The following is a 15,872-nucleotide window of genomic DNA, read 5'->3' on the forward strand; positions in this document are numbered from 1 at the left end:
AAACAGACAAGCTCTGGGAGCTCTTACCCAGAAATTAGGAAGTGAAACAAGACTGGTGGGCTATTTTTCATAGTCGCTTGACAATGTAGCAGAAGAGTGGCAAGCTTGTCTTTGAGCAGTGGCTGCAACAGCTCTCCTGGTAGAAGCAGCTTCAAAACTTACTATGGGGCAATCCTTGACATTGATGACTCCACATCAGGTCTAAAGTGTCTTAGAGACCAAAGGCCACCAATGGATAATGGGAGGCTGACTTACTAAATACCAGGTGACGCTTTTAGACACACCTAAAATAATATTTAAAACCTGTCAAACTTTAACCCAGCTATCCTTATGCCTGTACCTGACCATCATACTTTTATGACTAGAACATGACTGCTTAGAGATTATTGATCTTGTTTCTTCCAGCAGACCAGATTTGAAAGATTTCCTACTGAAAATGTATATGACAACTGGTTTACAACCCACAGGTGCAGATGCCAGTAGCTTCATGAATAGGGAGAAAGAAAAGCTGAATATGCTATAGTTAGTTTAACTAAGACCATTGAGGCAAAACCCCTCCAATAAACACTTCTGCTGAAAAGGCTGAATTAATAGCACTTACCTGTGCTCTTCAGTTGGCAAAAGTTCTAAAAATTAATATTTATACTGACTCCAAATATACTTCCTGGTGCTACATCCCCATGGGGCAATTTGGAAGGAAGGGGAATTATTATCAAGCCATAACTCTCCAATCAAATATGTGCCTGAAATAATTACGCTTCTTAAATCTGTACACCTACCTAAGGAGGTAGCCATGATTCACCTCTGAGGACATCAAAAGGATATGACCTTAGAATCTAAAGGCAACAATTTGGCAGACGATGCAGCCAAGCAGGCAGCTCAAAATAAATATTAATTCATACCAGTCTTGACTCCAATAAAGTCCCTAACTTCAGTCTATTCAGACCAAGAAATTCACATAGCCCAGGAACAAGGATATTTAAAAAATGCATAGGACTGGGTTATTAATCATGAGGGAAAAATCTTTATACCCCAAAATAACACCCGACATTCAGGATGACTATCATTGGAAACATGTTCTCTGATCATTGCGCTCCAGACTACTGACTGGTTTGCTACTGATTGGATAAGGCGACCTGGAATTGGATGGCTAGCTCCAAATGGAACCCAATGGTTATGTGGAACTAACCTATGGCCCTGGCTTCCTCCAGGGTGGATAGGCCATTGCACCTTAGGTTTTACCTGGATTCATGTGCACATTATCAAAACCATCACTACCCCAGCTAATCTTCCCAATTTATTTATTTATTTTTAAGATTTTATTTATTTATTTATTTGACAGAGAGAGAGAGAGTGCAAGCAGGGGGAGTGGCAGACAGAAGGAGAGGGAAAAGCAGGCTCCCCGCTGAGCAAGGAGCCCGATGGGGTCTTGATTCAGAACCCTGGGATCATAACCAGAGCCAAAGGCACTTAACTGACTGAGTCACCCAGGCACCCCTAATCTTCCTAATTTTCTTTTTTTTAAAGATTTTATTTATTTGACATGGAGAGAGAGACATAGCGAGAGAGGGAACACAAGCAGGGGGAGTGGGAGAGGGAGAAGCAGGCTTTCCGCGGAGCAGGGAGCCCAGTGCGGGGCTCGATCCCAGGACCCTGGGATCCTGACCTGAGCTGAAGTCAGATGCTTAATGACTGTGCCACCCAGGTGCCCCATAATCTTCCCAATTTAAAACACAGATGAACATGATCGGTTTTCAATGGTATGACCATTTAGTATCCATTGTTGTTCCATCTGTAGGATTAGAAAGCACAATTTGGCATATCTAAGCCCTCAATAAGTACACCATGAAGGCACTCAGTGATTCACAAGACAGCATCTCCTTACTTGTTACTAAAGTCACACAAATGCACAAAGTGGTTCTACAAAATAGAATGGCTTTAGATGTCCTAACCGTGGCATAAGGAGGTACATGTGTCATTATTAAAACAGAGTGCTTTGTATACATCCCAGATCATCACAAAAATGTCACAGGACTACTAAAAGATATGAATACCCAACTTAAGGCTCTACAAAATCCTTCCCTCTCTTTCAATAATTGGTTAAGTTCCTGGTTTGGGGAAGGACTATGGTTGACTATTAAGGGTCTCTTTGTTGGACTTCTCATCCTTATAGCCATTTTAATTTTAATATATTGCCTTTTTCAAAGTTTCTCTGTTTGGTGCTGAGACTCCGTCGCTATAATAACTTCACATAGAGAGATGGCCTTACCACCCACAGAGATACTTCTTTGCTGTCCACATTGGACTCAGCTGCCTCCACCTTTCATAACTCCCCTATACATGCCCTGACTGATGTTGACCCATAGGTAGGGACATCTCTTTGCCCCTGTTTAGCAGAAAGAAGCTACAGAAGATGAGATCTTCCACCTTCAACAGTCTTAAAGATTTAAGGGTCAAAATTGTTCAGGGGGGAAAATAAGATAACAAAAGGCAAGATAATGGCAAAAGGCAAACTGACACTCTACATACATGCCCCCACCCCCAAGGTGGCAGTGGGATATGTGTGACATTCCTCAGGCACTTATGACTGACCAAGAACAAAGAAAGGAAAAACAAATGGTGAAATGATAAAGATCACAGTCATGTAGGACATGAAATTCTACCAGTTCATCACTGTCTTAATGATTTACAAGAAAAACACAATCTTAATCATAGCCAGACCTCCAGGAACCTATAGATTCAATTTCCTGGAGCCCTAACATCATCTTCCCCCTCCATAGAATAAGAAACCCTATATAATCAGTCATTCCTCAGACTTATAATGCAGCTTTTTCTGCCCAGGGGTCTTGTCCTGTGCTTTAATAAAAACCACCTTTTTGCACCAAAAACATCTCAAGAATTCTTTCTTCACCATTCGCTCTTGGACCCAAACATTAAATTACATCAGAATCTGTGAGGAAAGGATGGACTTTAAAAAAATACTCTCTTGGGGCACCTGGGTGACTCAGTCAGTTAAGCGTCTACCTTCAGCTCCAGTCATGAACTCAGAGTCCTGGGATCTAGCCCTGAGTCAGGCTACTTGTTCAGTGGGGAGTCTGCCTCTCCCTCTGCCCCTCCCCCTGCTCATGCTAGTGCTCATGCCCTCTCTCAAATAAATAAAATCTTTAAAAATGAATAAATAAATAAATAAATCTCTCTTTTTACCCAGAAATGATGATAGACTTCAATTTATAGTTTCAGGAAGCACAATAAACACTGCACAATATAAATAAGATGAAATCCATTGAAAACCACATAATAATAAAACTACAGAATGTTAAAATCAAAGCTATCTTAAAACATCCAGAGTGTATAGACAGTTTACCCCCAGATAATAAGAAATCAATAAAATATTATCAACAGTGAAAGTTAGAATACAGAATAATATCACCAAAGGTTTAAGAGAGAAGATTCTCACACTAAACTTTACCCCCAGCTTAATGTTAAATTCAAGAATGAAATAAACTAAAATATTTCATACTAAAAAAATAACAGAATTTACTATTAATGAACTTCACCTAAAATAACTTTTAAAGGATATACTTCAAGAAAATGGAGTATGATCCCTGAACAAATATGAAATGCGATAAATAGTAAGGAAAAGTGGTAAACATATAATTATAAGAAAACTTATACTGTATAAGACCAATTATAATGTCAAAGTCTGGAGGAAAAAATCCAAAGCTATTTAAAATATTGGACAGTCCTAACCTGAGAAAAAGCAGAGACGAAAGGAGTTACAGAGCTTTAAGATACTTAAGAGATATATATTTATGGTTTTCCCCTAAATATGTATACTATACTTTTAAGAACAATCAATAAACAATAGAATTCTCCTTAAATGTTATTTATTGCAGTTGAGCTGTTGATAAGTGTGGCCCACAAGGATTTCACTGAGCAGCTAGTCTATTTGCCACATGTAGCTTGCAGGCTTTAACACTCAGCCAGACCTCGGAGACCTCCAGGGTAAGAGCACTAGAAAGGAATGGAAGAAGGCTTGTGGGTGATGGAAGTTCCAACGGGAAGTAGGAACCGATTCCTGGCAATGGGAACTCAGATTGATGGTGCCATGGAAGATGCTGCAAATCTCAGCACTTGGGGGTGCCTCTTCCTTCCCCTCAGCCTCAGCAAGACCCCGTGTTTTGGTGTGGTGGGTTGGGTGTATGGTTCAGGCATGGCCCAGAGCAAGGGAGGGCAGGGAACAGGGATGGACACAAATACTGGAGATGCTCACACCACTGAAAAGGTGGGAGAGGAGCCCACGTCAGTCCTGAAGCTCAGACTATCAACTTCTCGGGGTCAGGAGGTGGAGTTGACAAGTTTGACCGCGGTCAAGCAGCAAATGTTATTAGTTCAAGGTGCCGGCTAAAGCTGAGGTCCGACGCGGTGCGGGCGTCACGGGTCCAGCCTAGCAGACACCTGAGTCAGGGGGCAGAGAGGCAAGGTCAGGGGAGGGGGGAGCGGGTCCCTAGGTAGGGGCGGAGCCTGGGAAAGGCCGGCGCGGGTGGGGGCGGGGCCAGAGGTGGGCTGAGGCTAGAGTCAGGCGGTGGGGGCGGGTCTGAAGGCGGAGCCTGGCCCCGTGGGGTTTGCGCCTGCGCACGGGGGTCCCGGGGGCGGGGTTGCGCGCGCGCGGTGCGCGGGCCCTGGAGGGCGGAGTCCAGGGCGGGCGCAGGCCCAGGGAGGGGGCGCGGTGTCTCTGGAGTCAGGCGCTCCCTCAGGCCGCGGGCGCGATGCTGGCTGCTGCGGGTTCCGCGGCGATGCCGGCGGGGATGTGACGGGCAGTCCCTCGCCTCACCTGCAGTCCTTGGACCCGTGGGTCACTGGGCGGCCCGCAGTCGGGCCGCAGCAGAGGAGGCAGCGTGACCTCCCCACGGTGAGAGTCGGGGTCGGGAGAGGGCCGGGGCCGGAGTCGGGGCGGGGCTGGCGTCCGCGACTGTCCAGGGCTGGGGGCGCGGCAGGTCTCGGGCCCAGGCACCTGGGGTGAGGCAGTGACGCTCTCCGGCCTCCCGCCCTCCCGGCACCTTCTTGAGCTCCCCGCGAGCCGCCTGAGGAGGGGCGAGCGTGGAGCCTGGAGGCCGGACGCCCCCCGCCCCCGGGCTGTGACAGGCGCGCCGGGGGCCTCGGGCGCTGGGGCTGTGCCTTTCTCTCAGGAGGACTCAGGGCGAGGCCAAGTTACCCAGGGATTTCAGGGCCAGGATGCTTGTGAGGGTTGACAGGGGAAAGTACCCGGGTGCCCCAGTGACGGTTTTTGTTTTTTTTTTTTTTAATTACTGGGCCAAAACAAAGACACACCCTAAAACACATCCTGAGATCAAACTTTGGTGGACCACACCGTTGTCACAGGTTCAGATGGTGCTTCTCTCTCCTTTTGACATCTGCTGTTTTTATACATGTATTTGTTTTTTATGCTCCTAGTTTTTTTTTTTTATCATAGTAAAAGGAAGAATGATTCCTTTGAGGTAGTCGTCGGTGGCTAAGCTTGAATTTGAATTTCAATAATTGCAAATTCATCTTTGTAGGCTACCCAGCCAGTTAGGCTTGCAGTTCCAAGACTAGGCCTTAGCAGTGTGGAAATTACTGATTCAGGGACTCTTCGTGGTCCCAGATTGAAATGTGGATGTTTTGCTCCCATTGGTGAGATAAAAATTGAGTTTTAGTCTTTTCAGAGTAGTCATTTGAGAAGGCATTCCTTTTCTCCTTTTTTTCTGAGCATTAATTTTGCCAGTTAAAAAAAACCATCATCTTTTAGGCTAAAGATTTTAGTGGTGGCAGCTCTTCTTTAACCAAAAGGAATTTAAGATACCCTTCTGCACAAAACATGTCTTATCTGCAATCAATATATGACAAGTATTTAAACATTCCTGAATGTTTACCTGAAGTCAGTCTTCTCAGACATTATTACTGTTTGCCTCTTGTGATTTTTTAAGCTAAGTATTATTTCATTGTTTTCTTTAGTGTTCTCAACAACATTGACTTCAAAGAATCTTTAGGTAAAAATACACACACTTTCTTGAATCCTTTAGCCATAATTCATACTCTTTCACTTCAGTGTGGTATTAATATGCTGTAGTAAGAAACTGCTAGAAGCCATCCGAAGTGCAGGAACTCTCCATTTGAAAAACAGCAACAACCAACCATTTATTCTCTATTTCCATATTGAGACCTGCATTTTTTTTTGTTTGTTGCTTTGACTCAACTCCTTTGACTGTATGCTAGAAGAAGGGGACTTTGCTTCCATCCATGACTCAGTATAGTTATTGAGTCCGTTAGTGACTCTCCATAATCTGTGTTTGATAAAAGTCGAAGTCCTTCACAATTTCTGATAACTTGTGTTTCTGATTTCATTTCTACCATTTTGCCTGCCTTTCCATACAAAGACTACATAAGAGTTCTCTGAGGATGACATCTTCCTTTGTGGTTTTACATTGTTCCCTCTGTTGAGAATTCTTCTCTACCTAATAAACAATTTGCTCTTCAAGACCTACTGAAAATATCAACTGTGAAAATGGTCCAGACATCTTATCCCCCTTGTCTTGACTGATCCAATATAGCACATCATATATTCTGCATTTAGCATTTGTCAGTTAGTAATGATTTGTTTATATGTCTGTCTCCATTAGACTTTTGGGTTTCTTCAGGGAAGGACCTTTGCAACTCTAGCATATACTGTTATGTAGTCAGGTACTCAACTGTTTATTGAATACATTTTTGAGAAATGCTCTTAATCCTGAATATAGGTTGAGGATAGGCAAACTTTGTTAACTATCTCTTTCAATATCAGAAAACATGGAAAAGATGGATGTGCAAGGTACTTTTAAATTTCCAAGAACACAGTCAAAATTGTTGTTGGTTGGGAATGAAACCCCAGTTATGACAGTGAAAAACCAATACATTTTATGATGCAAGATTAAAAAAGGCATGGCCAGTAAGGATTGCAGCTTCGTTGATTTTAGGACTTTATTTTGAGGCAAAGTAAATTGCCCAAGGTCATGCAGGTAGAAAGGGACAGACCTGGGATACAATTTTGACTATCTGTATTTTATGTTTGCTCCCATTTTCCTAATTCTAAGTCTTAATAATCGTTCTGAAATCTGAGTGGAAGGTTTTGAAAGTCATAGACATGTGTTAGTAAAGGGGGGTCTATAAATAGAATGTTGAATTTGAAGGAATTAGTACATTATTTGGTTCAGCTGTAAAAATTTTACCCATTAAACAACTAAAGCTCGAAAGGTAAGTGCCTTGTTTGAGGTTGCTTAGAGTCAGTCGTACCCCACATCTCCTGACCTCATGCTTGTGTATTTTTCATTACTTCATGGTGCTTGTGGGGAAAATGAGGAAGCTGCCAATTTTCAGAGGGAGAACAAATCAGCTTGTATTTTCTCCCTCTATGAATGCTTAGCTGCCATTCTTAGGAACTTAGAGCCCTTGAGTGATGAGAAACATGATTATTCATTTGGGGATAGAGGAGAAACCTGACCTTCACTACTCCATTGGCTGGATAGTTTTTAACCTCAGTGCTTGGGGCCGTCTTTCCAGATGCCCCATAACAAGTGGCTTCTGCTCACCATATGGAGATTCCATATACAGTTACGTTTTGATGGTAAAATGAGATTTTAATATAATAAGGTTACAGATGGTTAGTAGCATGGCTAAAATTACATGTATGGCTAGTCTGTATGTGAGAAGAGCCTATCTGATTACTCCTCTGTGATAGGTTTTTTTGGGGAAAAAAGTGGACAGTTGTGGCTTTATGCCTCTGAAAAGCCAGTTTTGAAATGTGTACTTATTGTAGTGGGCCTGATCAATAGCACATAAGAAAAAAAATAAACGTTTAGTTTTTCTTCTCATTTAATTCTTACCGTATATATGTGATTTTATACTATACTATTTTATACTATAATCAAAGCATAAATATAATGTTTAATATTTGTTTTCATATTTAATGTTTTCTTTTTGCTATAATTTTTGTACACTTAAATTATACATGTTACAGTGAACTGAGTTACTTATTTTTAATAGTTGGACATCTGAGTTGTTTCTTGTTTTGCAAGTAATGCAGTTATCATATAGCTGTGATGTTTTGCTTCTTTATTTTAGGCTAAAGACCCAGGAGGGGGAATTTCAAGGTCAAAGGGTATGAAGGTTTTTGTCACTTTTGAAAAATATTGCCGAATTTATTTCTGAATTTTTTTTTTTTATTGATTTACGCTGCCTCCTGCAGTTTGGTTGACCAGTTTCATCATAATTTTTTTTTTAAGATTTTATTTATTTATTTGACAGAGAGAGACATAGCGAGAGAGGGAACACAAGCAGGGAGAGTGGGAGAGGGAGAAGCAGGCTTCCCGCTGAGCAGGGACCCAGATGCAGCTTGATCCCAGGGCCCTGGGATCATGACCTGAGCCGAAGGCAGATGCTTACTTTCATAGGTTTTTGTTTTTAAAATTTGTGTTTTAGGGGTGGCTGGGTGGCTCAGTCAGTTAAGCATTTGCCTTCGGCTCAGGTCATGATCCCAGGGTCCTGGGATCGAGTCCCACTTCGGGCTCCCTGCTCGGCGGGAAGCCTGCTTCTCCCTCTCCCTTTCCCCCTGCTTGTGTTCCCTCTCGCTGTCTCTCTGTCAAATAAATAAATAAAATCTTAAAAAAAAAAATTAGGGGCGCCTGGGTGGCTCAGTCAGTTAAGCATTTGCCTTCGGCTCAGGTCATGATCCCAGGGTTTGGGGATTGAGCCCCACATTGGGCTCGTTGCTCAATGGTGAGCCTGCTTCTCCCTCTCCCTCCTGCTCATGCTCTCTCTCACTATCTCTTTCTCTCTCAAATATAAATAAAATCTTTAAAAAAAAGTTTGTTTTTTAAAAACAGGTGTAAGGGCATCTACTGTCTAACATCACTATCCACAATAGAAAAGCAAATGCAGTATTTTTCTAGTTTTACCTTCTCCTTTGTATGAATTGTCTTTTGCCCATAAATTTATTGGAACCTTTTTACCAATTTTCATTAACACTTAACATCATAAATATATGAACCTCTTAAAATATGTATCTGATCTGTTGTTATTATTGTGGACTTGGCAGTTCTTAAAATTATTTAAACCACTGACTTACAAAAAATTTTTGTGATTTCATCTTTTTGATTGTGAGGTCTAAGAATGAATGTCACTCCACAATCTGTCTGATATACACTTTTATTTTCTTAAGCTTCTAGAGTTTGTTTTGTTATATGTATATATCTTTAGAAAATTATATATGCAATTGAGATTGAATTTAGTTTATGTGGATTTTATACTATAGAGAATCACATTCTTAGAGATATCTGAGTTTCTATTGGTAAGCAGCTGTTTTTTTCCTTCCTGAACTTGAATAGAAAACCAAACATAAGTAATCTAGTTATTTTTTTTAATAAATGGATACTTGTTTTTAAATAAATTATAGTAAATTTCAACAAACGAAAATTTCAGGAAAGCATATTTTGGTTAATTGAAGTTTTTGTTGGTTCATTGTTAACGAGAAGGTCATTTCTGATTTAACTCTTATTGTTAATCATTCTAAAGTATATGAGAGTAAAACTTTGGTTATCTGCTTCCTTTGATGAGTGAGACATTCTAGACAGATGAGATATCCCAGGGTAGTAGTTAACATTAGTTGAATGCTGGATACTGTGCGGGTACTTGGCATGGAGTTGCTTACTTCATTCTCCTAACAACCATGAGTAGGTTGTTTTTATACCCTCACTTTGTAAATGAGGAAACTTAGAGAGGTAAAATGACCTGGCAAAGGTAACACAGCTAATGAACAGTGGAACTGGAACTCCATCTGCCTACTTTTAAAAGGCTCTGTTTGAGAACTGTATTATCTTATTTTCTGTGCTAAGGATTTGAACTTTATCTTGTAGGCATTGGAAAGATATTAGATGTTTCAAAGCAAGGGGATGATAGGGTATGTCATTTAGGGAGTTGGCTGATGTGGCAGTGTGGAAGTATATTGAATTGTGTTTCTGATAGGAAGTAGTTGAATAGGTCATATGAGAAATGAAGCCTGAAATGCAAAGTGAATTTGGAGATCAGGGGATATTATGGAAAGATACAGGACTGAGTAACTGATTTACAAGAGAGTGGGAAGCTGGAGTGTTGATTTGAAAGATATGGAGTAGGGTAATGACAGATAAATATCTGCTTCTAGCACTTGGTTGTATTTCTTTCATGGAACTGACTGTGATGTATTGTACCTAATCTAGTGACGCATCTACCTGCCCCACTGGATTATGTGCTTTTCAAAGACAGGGACTGAGTAGAAGGCATGTTCTAATACAGGATGAGCTAATACAGGAAGAGGGCAGAAGACTGAATTGGGGGTGGGAAACACCAAATCACCTAAATCAAGTAGTGCCTGGAGGAGAGGAGATCTAAAAAGTGGCAGCTGTCAGGGGGGAGCGGGGAGAGCCTTCAGTGCCAGACTGGGGAGGAGTGTTAAGGAGAGGGAAGTATTAGCACAGACGCAAATACAGAATGCCACTTTAGGCTACAAACAATTCTAGTTGTTGTGTCCTAGCAGTGATATGCTGCTGACCAGCAGTTATGTACGGCTAAGTTGTCTTTACTTTGTTACTGACTTTTTCCTCCCATACCTTTCTCAGAGCATCCTGTGGTTTCCTGCTTCTTTTAGCGTCTGACACACTTGCTACTGTGCTGATGCTGGGATGTGACTCAGCCTATGGAGAGCAACCACTCAGAACTCTCCTTCCTTTTTAAGTGAGTTGACAAATCAGAGTATGTTAGGTGTAATCTGTGAGTTTTCAGCTCTTCTCTGCTGAGTTGATTGCTTTTGAATGTTCCCCCAGTTACTTCTCTGACTTTCAAGACTTCTGATTGGTTGTTTTGAGATTTAGAACCTTGAGGAGCCAGAGGATTCTTAAAGACTGGATCCATGAAAGCTGAAGTTTTTTCACCTGTTTACTTTTCCATGTTGATCAGTTTGAATATAATTGGGTCATCTTTGAGGATTGTTGATCTTAAAAATGCCCCAGGACCATCATTCCAAATAGTTAAGAATCTCTGTTCTCTTTGTACAGTTCTGTAGTTATCTAAGGTGTGGGGGCTTGTTTTAAATTTCCTTGGTCAGTTCCTAACTTACTTCATATGACTGGTTTTCAAAGAGCCACTTAGAAAAGGAATTTGTGCTTGATTTCTTCTGCTGTTATTTGCTTCAGAGCATCCTCATTCTTCACTCTCTGCCTTCTTCCCGGTTTTCATCTATCTGGTTTCTATACTTGGTAAGTACAATAGGAAGGGGAAAAAGAGAAAAAAAAATGGGTATTACTTTTCTCTTCCCTTCTTTTCTGTAGTTGTTACCACACTCTTCACCCCAGTCACTGCTCCCAACTGTCCAATTTGTCATGGCCCCCTACCCCATATCTTCAGTTCTGTGTGTGGGAATGGGAGATGCAAGACAGCTTTTTAGCTGAGGAATGTGAATGTCTCAGGGTTTTGGTCCTTCTGTAATGTGATGTCTTATAGCTTAGTAGATGCTTTTCATTCCCTGGCAATCTACTTAAATAAATTTAGGCCCTATTTCTTTGAATTAATTCCCATTTATTCTCTCTCTCTCTCTCCCCCCTCCACTTCTCTCTCCTTCCCCTCCCTCCCTCCCCCTCTCCCTCTCCCTCTCCTCTGCCTTTCTCACTGTCCTCCCCCTAGCTTCCTCAAACGCACCCCTCCCCCCATACCAAGATACCATAATCTTGATGACAGAGCCCCTAGAGAATACACTAGGCACAGCTAACTTAGGCAGACACCAGAAGGTACTTTGAATTTTGTTGTCATCATATTAATGATATTTGGTTGCAGCCTGAGTGCTTTGGGGAAATTTGAGAGCTTTCTCTGACCATTATGTCTTGGCAGGCAGTGTTGGGGTTGGCAATTACAGTTTTCACTGACAATCATACTTTAGAAAGGCAGGAACTATTTGTAACAGCTATTTAAGTGTAGAATGGGTCTGGTGATGTTTTGGTCTGAGTTTGTAGGCCAGGTTATAGGAAACATATCCAGGGAGTGGGGAGGCAGAGATGGCCATTTTTTTCTTCTTCTTCTTTTTCCTTTTATTTTTATTTTTAAAAATTTTCTCAGGTTTATTTTCTTCATTTCATGGTTGCTTTTGGCAGTCAGCATTTTCCCAGGCCTTGAGAAGTTCTGCTGTATAAATTCCCTCAACCCAGTCTTTGAGACCAGATCCTGAGTCTAGATTTTCCTGATTCATGCCATCCATCCATTCAAGAAATACCCACTAAGCCCTTGCTAATAATAGTGCAGTGAAGAAAACATATTTTTTGCCCTGTGGAACTTTCATTCCAATGACAAGATACAGAAAATAGAGAAGTATATATGTAATATGTCAATTAATACAGTGCTGTGGAGAAAAAGCAGAATAAGGCAGAGAGGATGCAAGGAGGATGCTGCTGTGTTATGTAAGACGGTAGAGAAGGCTGCAATGATGAATGATATTTGAGCAGTTATATGGAAGAAGTGAGATTGTGATTTAATCTTTGCAGGTATTAAGGGAGAGTGTTTGAGGAAGATGAAAGGCGTGCAAATATCTTGTAGCTGAAGCATGCTTGTTTTGTTTGAGGAGTGGCAAGTAGGTCAGTGGAGGCATTGAGGGGAATGATTAGTGGAAGATGAGGTGGGGGGGCATAGGCAGTACTGGGAGAGGGGTATATGATAGATCATATATGGCCTTGTAGGCCAGTGGGACATTAGCTTTTACTCTGAAGGTGGGAAGCACTGAAAGGTTTTGACTTGTTTTAAATAGACCTCTCAACAGTTTTGTAGAGAATATCTGAGGCTAGGTATAATGAGATCATTCAGGAGGCTCCAGCAGCAATTCAAGCTGGGAGATGAAAGTGATTTTAGGCAGGGATTGGGAGAAGTGCTCATAATCTGTATACATTTTGAAAGCAAAGCCAACAAAATCTGATGGTGGATTGGATGTGGCCATTTGTCGGTTTTGTCCTGAACAAGTGGAAGAATGGAATGGCCGTTTATCAAGATGAGGAAGACTTCAGGAGAAGCAGGTGGGAAATAATGAGTTTAATTTTGGACATGATAAATTAGCAATTCAAGTGGAGATACTTTCCAGACAACAGGTATACAGGAGTCTGCAGTTCAGGCCAGAGGTCTGGGCTGGAGATACGTATTTCCAGTCATTGACATAGAGATAGTGTTTAATACCCTGGGAACTGATTAGGATAATCTAGAAAGGAAGTGTGGCTGAATAAGCCCAAAGATTTTGCCTTAGGGTCCTGTAATGTTGACAGGGAAAGGGAGAGGGAAAGGAAGAGCTAGAGCTGAGAGAGTAAGAGTAAGAAGCACTCCACGAAGGAGGAGAATTAAGAGTGAATGGTACAAATAATGCAATATATGTTAAGAAAAAAAAAAGAAGAAGATAGCAGGAGGGAAAGAATGAAGGGGAGTAAGTCGGAGGGGGAGACGAACCATGAGAGACGATGGACTCTGAAAAACAAACTGAGGGTTCTAGAGGGGAGGAGGGTGGGGGGATGGGTTAGCCTGGTGATGGGTATTAAAGAGGGCACGTTCTGCGTGGAGCAGTGGGTGTTATGCACAAACAATGAATCATGGAACACTACATCAAAAACTAATGATGTAATATATGGTGACTAACATAACAATAAAAAATTATTAAAAAAAAAAAAAAGAGTGAATGGTATCCCTGAAGCCAAGTAAATGTTTTAAGAAGGAGGGAGTGAGGGGCACCTGGGTGGCTCAGTTCGTTAAGCGTTCTGCCTTCGGCTCAGGTCATGATCCCAGGGTCCTGGGATTGAGCCCCACATCGGGCTCCCTGTTCTGCGGGAGGCCTGCTTCTTCCTCTCCCACTCCCCCTGCTTGTGTTCCCCCTCTCTCTGTCTCTCTCTCTGTCAAATAAATAAATAAAATCTTAAAAAAAAAAAAAAAAAAAAAAAAAAAGAAGGAGGGAGTGAGTGAATAGCTGTGTCAGATGTTATTAGATCCAGGACTAGGATATGACCAGATTGCTAGATTTAGCAATATGAAAATCATTAGTGACTGTAACAAGTTCCTGGTGGATTAGTGGTGATGAAAACTTCATTGGAGGGGGTTTAAGAGAGAACTGTAGGAGAGGATGGAGACAACTAATTCTTTCAAGGAGTTTGCTATAAACTGAAGATGAGAAAAACGGCGATAGCTAGAGGGGATGTGGAGTCAAGGAATTGTTTTTTTAAAGATGGGTGCTTTTCTAGTATATTTGAGTAAATAGAAAAATATTTATAGCTGATGTAATGATCCAGTAGAGAGAGAAGAAAATTGAAGGAGCTATTTCTTTGAAAAATAAATGAAATTAATTTAATCCTAGTCTGAGAACCCAGGGTCCATCATTGTCATATATATGTCCTTATGTATTGACCTATTTCTTTCAAATTAAGACAGTGGCTAGTGGGGAGAGGTGTTAAAGAATAACTTCTACCCCCAATTTGGCAAATTTTTATCAGTTCAAAACTAGTTTTTATATGTGAGTAACAAAGATTGTGTTTTTTTGTTTGTTTTGTTTTGCTAACCTATTTTTGTCTGGTAACTTCTCCCTGTTTATCGTTCTCAGCAGTTTTGCAGAGTGCTTGGCCTGTGGTTCTAAATTCTGTTTTGGTAATCTCTGTCTGATATGGTAGTTCCACTGTGAAGTATCTTTTTAAAAAAGGAAAAAAAATAGTTAATTAAAAAAAAACTTCATAAAGTGTAAGTGAAGTATTTTTAAGAGAAAGATTTGATGGCCATTCTTTTTCCTTTTTTTTTTCTAATGTACCTGACCACACTTTTTCTGTAATTGCTTCTGATTACTGAATTGATGTTTGAGATGACTTCACAAACTTATGTTGAAAGCCCATATTACAGTTACGTTACTTTATATGCCTCCTTCTGTGGTTCATTTATGTTTGAGTAAGTAGTTGTCAATATTTAGTGCTGAAGCATTACTGCAATTGCTTTTTAATCTTCTTCATTGGTTTGATTTTCATCCCTTAGCCACTTATCCATACTACTGACTTTTGAATTTCTGAAACACAGATCTGATAAGGTCTTATTGTTGCTTAAAAATCTTTTGTGGCTTTCTGTTGTCTTCGGAAGTCAGACACCTTTTTTTTTGCTTCTTGCCCACCTCTTGCCTACACCTGCAATCTGCTTTAGGGGATTTGCAGTGCTCCTTACTGGGTTCTAATGCATATCTGATGTTTCTTATCACAGGATAATGGTCAGATTTGCTGTCTGTGTACAGAAAAGTCCTCCATTTGCTGTGGCCCTTATCTTCTGTCATGGTTCCATGAAGATGAGAAACTCTTTGACATCTCTATGCTTTTGCACATAATATTCCTTTTTCCGGAATGCTATCCAACTTTTTAGCTACTTTGCTAATAAATCAGTTCATCTTTTTAAAAACCCAAATAAAAGTCTCCTCTTCTAGGAAAGCTTCTAGGCATATTTTTACCACGCCTCCTCTATCCATCCTCCATGGTACTCTTTGTTACCTGTATTTCTGTAACATTTTGCCGTTATTTTGTTGTAGTACTTGCTGTATTTTACTCTGTTTGCTGTCATGGCTGGTCTCCCTTGCCTCAACACCAAATTTACAGTCACTCAGTAAATTTTTGTTGAATGAATGATTGAGTAAAGCAGATGGTTATTCAACACTGACCCAGTTTTGATTGACCCATTTGGTTGTGCTTTTTACATCAATTTAATTTGTAAAGATTATACAAATGAGCAATTCTTTTTTTTTAAGATTTTATTTATTTATTTATTTATTTGAGAGAGAGAGAGCG

The 15,872-nt window shown here is 40.8% G+C and overlaps 1 protein-coding gene across 3 annotated transcripts in view; it reads left to right on the forward strand.

The window, feature by feature from the left end:
• Positions 1–4,694: 4,694 nt before the first annotated feature.
• The window catches only part of CCSER2 (coiled-coil serine rich protein 2), a 191,114-nt gene continuing 179,936 nt past the window's right edge, over positions 4,695–15,872 (forward strand). For all 3 annotated transcript variants that reach the window (XM_027590133.2, XM_027590117.1, XM_027590166.1), the window contains exon 1: positions 4,695–4,912. The gene's annotated coding sequence lies outside the window, so the exon portion shown is untranslated. The remainder of the gene's footprint in view (positions 4,913–15,872) is intronic.

This window comes from Zalophus californianus, chromosome 15, assembly GCF_009762305.2.
Source record: "Zalophus californianus isolate mZalCal1 chromosome 15, mZalCal1.pri.v2, whole genome shotgun sequence".
Classification (NCBI taxonomy): domain Eukaryota; kingdom Metazoa; phylum Chordata; class Mammalia; order Carnivora; family Otariidae; genus Zalophus; species Zalophus californianus.